Genomic DNA, 6,967 nt, shown 5'->3' with positions numbered 1-6,967 from the left:
CCTTCTTTGAGTTGAGCCTCCTTGCCCTCCATGCCAGATCATTCCTCGGTCACAAATTACCGCAGCTGAGCAGTTATAACTAGAATTTGCCTTTCACGCCTGTCACCACTGGAAGTCTTTAGACCAACCTGAAAATTTTGGGGGGGGCTGTCGCGGGAACTTGAATTGCCATGAGCAATCAGAAGGCAGCTCATCCAAAGGCATGTATTGGTGTTGGCACAGCGCCCTCGCTTTTCTGGGGAGCTGTCTCCGCACTGACTCAGCAGTCAAATGCTTTCCGTAGCTCAGGAGTGGTTTTTTTGGAAGCCTGCCACCGCATTTCTGACTACACCGAACCTGTTTAACGTACGAGATCAGAATCTTGAGTCATATGGCTACAGGAGCACCGATATTTGTCAATTTGTTAAGAAAAGCAATCATTTGTTCCCGTTTGTAAACTTTCCAGCTGTTTCAATGCTTCTGTCTTTTACCTTGTGTTTTGTCTTTATCTTCCTCAGCTCCTGTTCTCTGCAACATCTATCTGTCATCCCTCATCCATCAGTTTTTTCTTCCTACGTTTCCATGTTCTTTTTGTGTATTTCTTTTTTCATTTTTTGTCTTTCTACTTGTGGTTTAAGTCTTCATCTACAAAGCAAAGCCATAAGAGGTAGATCTCTGGTCTTTGCCTATTTAAGTTAAAAAACAATATAAAAATGTATAGAAAGAAATGGGTAAAATGCAGTATTACAGCAATTCTGGTAGTGGAAAATCAGAATTACTTGTTAAACATTGGCACAGATGGATAGTTTTTCAAATTAGCCATCTGCATTCAGTTGCAATTAAATTTTCTCAGGCCAGAAGGCTGATTCACATGTAAAGCTAGTGGGCTGTGCTTTGGACAGCTTGTTTATGTAGTCCCATATTCATCTCTTTTTAATCTAATCTGGACAGTTGAGCAGCCTCACACTTTGAAGTTGCTTTCGTATTATGTCTATTACAATACCATGCCTTATTTTTCCTTTCTTCTGCACAATGAAGACATTGTTCACTGCCACAGTTCCCTTTAGCCAAAAAAAACCCCAACCTTTGGCTGCGTAGAAATATGATCATGAAGAGGAATATATCACAGGAAAGGATTGAAGCTATGACTTGCAGATTTCTGCTACAATATAGAAAGGCACTCACTCTTCAATTCTTCGCTTGTATCCTCCAATAAATACTGTAATATAAAAAATAGCACATAGAGGTGGGGAAAACATAATAGTCAAGTAATTCTAGCAGTAGAAGGACACATGTATTTTCCCTTGGAAGAGTAAAATGTGGCTCAGTCACATAGTCGTGTGCCTCACAGTTCATCTAGTTCTTAGCATTTTGCACAGTCCAATGAAGCTTGGATCTACATTAGAAGACATTTATGTACAATTGTTCTAGGCAAAATTTCCCATACCTAGGCAACAGGGTAGCAGCTATCCACCAAGGATGCTCTCAGAGAACGATCCCTGTGTTTGTATATAGATCCAAGGGAAAAGTGATAGAGGACCCTGAAACAAGAAACTGTCCGAGGAAGGCTGTGATGATAACTTCTCGCTGCCCACCAGGCAGCCCCCCACGTTTCCAGGCTGCGGATCCTTTCTGGCTGGCATTGTCTGCTACACCAACAGCCAAGGTATTTGTAAAAGTGTTTGGTGCTTTCTTGTTGGTTGTTGAGCACCTTTGCTGATTTGGAGCCTTTGTTTTGACTTGCTTGGCCAGCTTTTTATCTTTTCCCTGGCAATCATGAGATTTAGATGTCCAGCAAGACACATGCAATAGTATCTTACTTGGATATGTAAGTAAAAAGGGGGAAGGTCTTACGTATGTTTGTAGAAATAAACTTGGGCATACATATTTTAGCATTTTAGTTGGGATCAGCAAACCTTCCAGATGTTCCCTCTTACAATGCTTTGGTTTGCATTTGGTGAGGCAGTCTTGGACTTCACAACATGCATTCTTTGATTTTAGGTGAATGTAAACCTTCGCAATACAGGAGGATATCTAGTCTGTTCTGCTGGTGACTATTCAGTCCATTGGGCCAGAGAGCTAGTGTGAAGACAGAAGAAAAAAAACAAAGAAAACGTGGATAGAGTGGATACCAGGTCTTCAGCACCATTTCACTCTACATATCCACTCATATTGTCTCACACCACTTGCTACTGCTGACGTAAACAGATATATAGGGACCCTCCACATCTCAATCTCCGTGGCTTCTAAATGAAGATGTAAAGTGAGGCTTCTAAACGAAGATGTAAAGTGAGTTGTGAGTATGACGAAGTAGGGGACATGAATTAAGAGCTACACTTAACGGATGGCTAACTCAGGCATATGAATCCATGCAATAAGTTACAAAAGAGCAACTAGTAAGCTACAATGGTATGTGAGAGACAGGATGGTGCACTTCTTTCTAAAAAAAAAGGAAAAAAAAGAGAAAGAAAAAGCAGCAGCATAAGAAAAGCAAAGAAAAGCAAAGCGAGGCAGGAGGTGCTGTACATTCCCTGCTCCATCTGCTGGGGCAGCTCAGAATAGCTTGTCATGTTCATCCACATGATCCAATCTACAATTGTACTGTAGTAATCTTCTGCTGGCTTGTTACCTAACTTCCTTTCTTCAAATAATTATTTGGTAGTAGTGGTCATTTTTGTAATCACATCTGAGCTTTGATTTCTCCCTGTTCAGTGTTTTGAGTGCCTGCAATTAGGCTTTTAGGTGTAATAGGATAATATAGAAGCTGCTGTTTTGTTATCAAATGATACAATTCAACTCCAGAGTTTAAAAAAAAAAAAATATTGCTTTAAGAAGATGCAGTTTGCTGCACTGAGTGAGTAGTCATAACTCTCATGGTTTATTTTGCATCCATTTCCTTTCCTTGCTTGGGTTCCCATCTCAGTTCTCTTTTGTCTCCGTTCTCATAATTGCTCTCTTTCTTTACAGTTTCTTCTCTGCAATGCCTAGAAAAAAGTAACTTACTAAAATCTTAATATTCTCAATTGTTACCAGCAACCATAGGTTTAGTAGTTCCCTTTTCTACATTTTTAAGGAAACCTGTCATGCCAAAATGCGACATATTATTAAAATATTCTCATTCAAATGAAAGGATGGTATTTGTTAATGAGATTTAGTTTATAATGCTTGATATTAAAGGGAAGATAGTGGCATTGTAAGTTCCAGATTTTGATGGAAAGGTTACTGAATTTTGAATTGGCATTCCAAAAGAACAAAGAAAATCCCAGAGAGAAAATTAACTGATATGGTGTAAGCAAAGTTCATTATTTGGTATATGAGAACATTCAGAGGATACTCTGAGATAAATATGTAAATACTAACTTGGTCATTAGAGGAAACATCTGTCCATACTATTATTTAAATGCTATGGGGCAATTGTCCTGTAACAGAATGCAAATAAACCCAGTTCCCAAGCCTGTCCAACTTCATAACCCACCAATGTTGCTTATCCTAATGCAAATACAAGGCACTGTATATGCAGAGTGCTTCATAAATGAAAAAAAAATGACACGGTCAAAGATATCACAAAAATGTCAGATTACAAAAGAGTTGTATCACTATCATACTATATTCAAACATTCTACAGAAAAATAAAAAAAGAAATCTGAGCACACCATTTTCCTGGAGCCAGATGACTTACAAATTTTGCAGAAGGCAGAATAAAATGTAGGCAAAATCTGCCCTTTGAACAACCATGACAGTTGCTAAAATAGAGCTGTAGAGTGATACCATAGTAGTGTGAATTTATTATAGAATGTGTAGATCATTAAATAATTAAATTGATTGGCATTATTCTCTACAACATCTTTAATATAATTTTACTCATATTCTTTTAGATACTCTATTCTTATTTAGGTATACAAGACTTCAACCTTTTCCATTGACCCAAGAAAACCAGGGAAAAGGTGAATCCAGCTGGGGATCTGCTGGATTTACTTCTGGGATTATGGTCTTTTTGGGGAAGACACTACTTTTCTGGCATGATCATTTGATAACAGCAGCTAGTTAATGCTCTTCCAACAAAGCTCTAAAATGATGGAGAAAATAAGACAGGATCAGAAGAGGCAGCAATCAAGAGGTGCCGTAATTCCATTTCCTAGTAGCGATTTTCCCTCAAGGGGAAGCACAGAAAAACTGGAGTGCAATGGAGATGAGGCACAGGACTTAATGTCTTCTCTGTTGTTAACTGATCCTTGCAAGGGCAGGTCTTTGCCAAAGTGCAGCCAGGAACCAGTGCTGACCTCTGGAAAACCACGGTGAGGGCAGGCTGGGCGATGGGGTGCTGTGGTGGGAGGTCAGGTCTGTTGTTGCTGGTGGACATGGCAGCCAGCATTGTCTCCTCTGTGCCTGGAGCATCGCTGATGCTTTCCAGTTTCTAGATATATGGTGGCTGTGTCAAGTCAACACTGATGCTGGACAAGGACCTTCAATTTCTGGACTGTCCCCTCAGTACAGGATCTTCTGTGATGACAGCTGTCATTCGTCTCTAAAAATAGCTGCTTCTTATGACTGGTGAAGAGTAAAACCCTGGTTCTGTTGAAGTCAATGGCAGCATTTGCAGTGACCCCAGAAAAGCCAGGTTTTTAGCTCGGCCCTCAGGAACCTCAGCAGTGTTACCCAGCATATCAGCACAGTCAGCAATCCATGGCCTCCAAAACACCCACGTTCTGAACAAACCTAAGTCACTCTTCCCCAGAAACTAGCAGTATGATAGCTTTCATAAAAGCTATACCTGTATGTAAATACAAAGAAAAATACATAGGCACGTAGAATAAATACCATTTTTGTTTTATAGAAACAGGAAACAAATACTGCCTAGAAAAGTTTGGTGACTGCTGTAGAACACAACACACAAGTGTCATTCGAAGAGGTTTACCAGTAGGTGGTGATATAAAATTACTTATTAACAATTTTCTGGCTGCAAAAGGTTCTGAGCAACAAGCGGCTGCGCTGTGTGACTTCTACTCTTTTTGTTTATGCTTTCCTTTCATGTTGCTCCACCTTTCTGAGATGTCTTTTACATGTTTCACAGCTGCAGAAATGTTTCATAGCTGCAATTGCATCTCCTGGTTGTAGCACATCAAACTGCTCCTGCTCTGTGAACTGCAGGGCTGCCTTCACACTGCTGAGCTGTGTTTTTGTGCGGTTTCAGTGTTTTTCATCTGTTGATGAAAGATTTTAATCCAGTTCTCACAACACTTGCAAGAGAAAAGAAGTCAATCATTTCTTTATAGGGTGTATCTCTCATTTACTTCCAGTGAATAAGCAGGTTTTATAGTTAGCTGTGTGCAAATTTGCTATTTACTGCCAAATGTAATCAGCAGCCTCTCGTAACTCCATCACACCCTTCTGTGCACCAGTGCCTCCGAGTTATGAAACCATCGGTAACCCTGGAAAAATTATTCACCTCAGCTTAGCCTACCTATTATTGTCTATTTAAACACCATGCGTGGGTCATGGCTAATAAAAGCCATATAGCTACAACGTATGAGATGAAGCTGGAGTTTGGACGGTTAGTGAGTTGTTTCTGAGCAGCTATAGGAAGCAAGCCAGAAGACTTCTCTTAGGCTTTGCGAATCACCGCAGGTCCTCTCCAGAAGTAAGCTGGGCCTCTTTGCTTCATGGGAACAGTATTGGCTCCATGGAGGCCATGACCAAACACACTTTGCCAGCTGGAGCAGAGGTGATAGATAAGAGCGCTCCTGGCAGCCTCTGCCCACACCCAGTGGGTGTATCTAAGTGAAAAATGTCTTGATACTCTTTTGGGGAAAGTGGTGCATCAGTCTGAACCCAAGTCCTACCTTAAATAGGTACTATTATTTATGTACAAATCAAAAAGAGAAAAAAGATGGGCAGCTTTAGAGAAGTTACTCATGTTGTGGCAGCAGGATGCCGTTTATAAATGATGTTATCATCACGCCGCAGCACAACTACCCAAAGCATGTAAGGAGAAGTCAAGTGTGACTGGCAGCTCTACCTGGTGCAACAGGATAATGTGAGGCGCCACCAGGTATCTGTTATTCCTGTGTATTAGATACAAAACCAACACAAGCTTCTAACTTTCTTATTCAGTGTTGTTTAGACATAAAAAGGCTGAGACCTACACATGCAATAAGAATTAGGCAGAAACATAATAAAATGATCACACTTGTTTAGGATGAAGATAGGAGGTAGTCAAAGATGACACCCAGAACTGAAATTTCCCGTAATGGAAACAAGCAGGAAACCGGAAAGCATGGATTTTATAAAGCAATTCTGTTATAACAGGGTAAATTTGGCTGATGAAAAAGCAGTTTTTCTAGGAAAATACAAGAAACACCTGTGCTTAAATGGAAATGGGGTGGAGGACTGGATCTTGAGCTGACATGCAAAAGGAGTTGGCTATTAGATTAAGTGAGGGCAAACCTCAATGCTGCAAAAAGTTCTTTCTTCAGTATAGAAACTTAAAAATTGCCTCAAATGTAATGGCATTTGCACAGAGCTATCCTATGCCTCACTGCCTTCCTTGGTTTGAAGCCAGGACAATATTCCCATCTACCAGTTTTGCAGTGTAGTGCTCGAAGTGGCAGACTTCAGTGAAAAGTCCGAATCTTTACTGTTTTATCATACAACTGCGGGGATACCAACAAAAACTGGTACAAAGGTGAGTCTGAAAAAGTGACTAAAACCTATCAGTTTCTCTCTTAGAAACATATTAGGCCCTGAATGACTAATGAGACATCACTATATGCTACCTGAGCTGCCTCCTCAATGGCTTAATGGCAGATGCTAGGGGCAAGCCGAAGTTTAAACTCTCACCAGTTAGCCACAGAAAGGGAAAAAGGTTTAGTCTTAAGTGATTGAACTAGCATCATAAGAGAAATAACATAGCCCTTCCCTTTTTTTCAATGGTGTCGGGGTTTAACCTGGCAGGCAGCCAAATACCACGCAGCCGCTCACTCACTCCCCC

Source organism: Fulmarus glacialis, unplaced genomic scaffold (assembly GCF_000690835.1).
Source record: "Fulmarus glacialis isolate BGI_N327 unplaced genomic scaffold, ASM69083v1 scaffold5816, whole genome shotgun sequence".
Lineage (NCBI taxonomy): Eukaryota > Metazoa > Chordata > Aves > Procellariiformes > Procellariidae > Fulmarus > Fulmarus glacialis.
The sequence above is the reverse complement of the archived record's forward strand: the minus strand, read 5'-3'. Positions refer to the sequence as shown.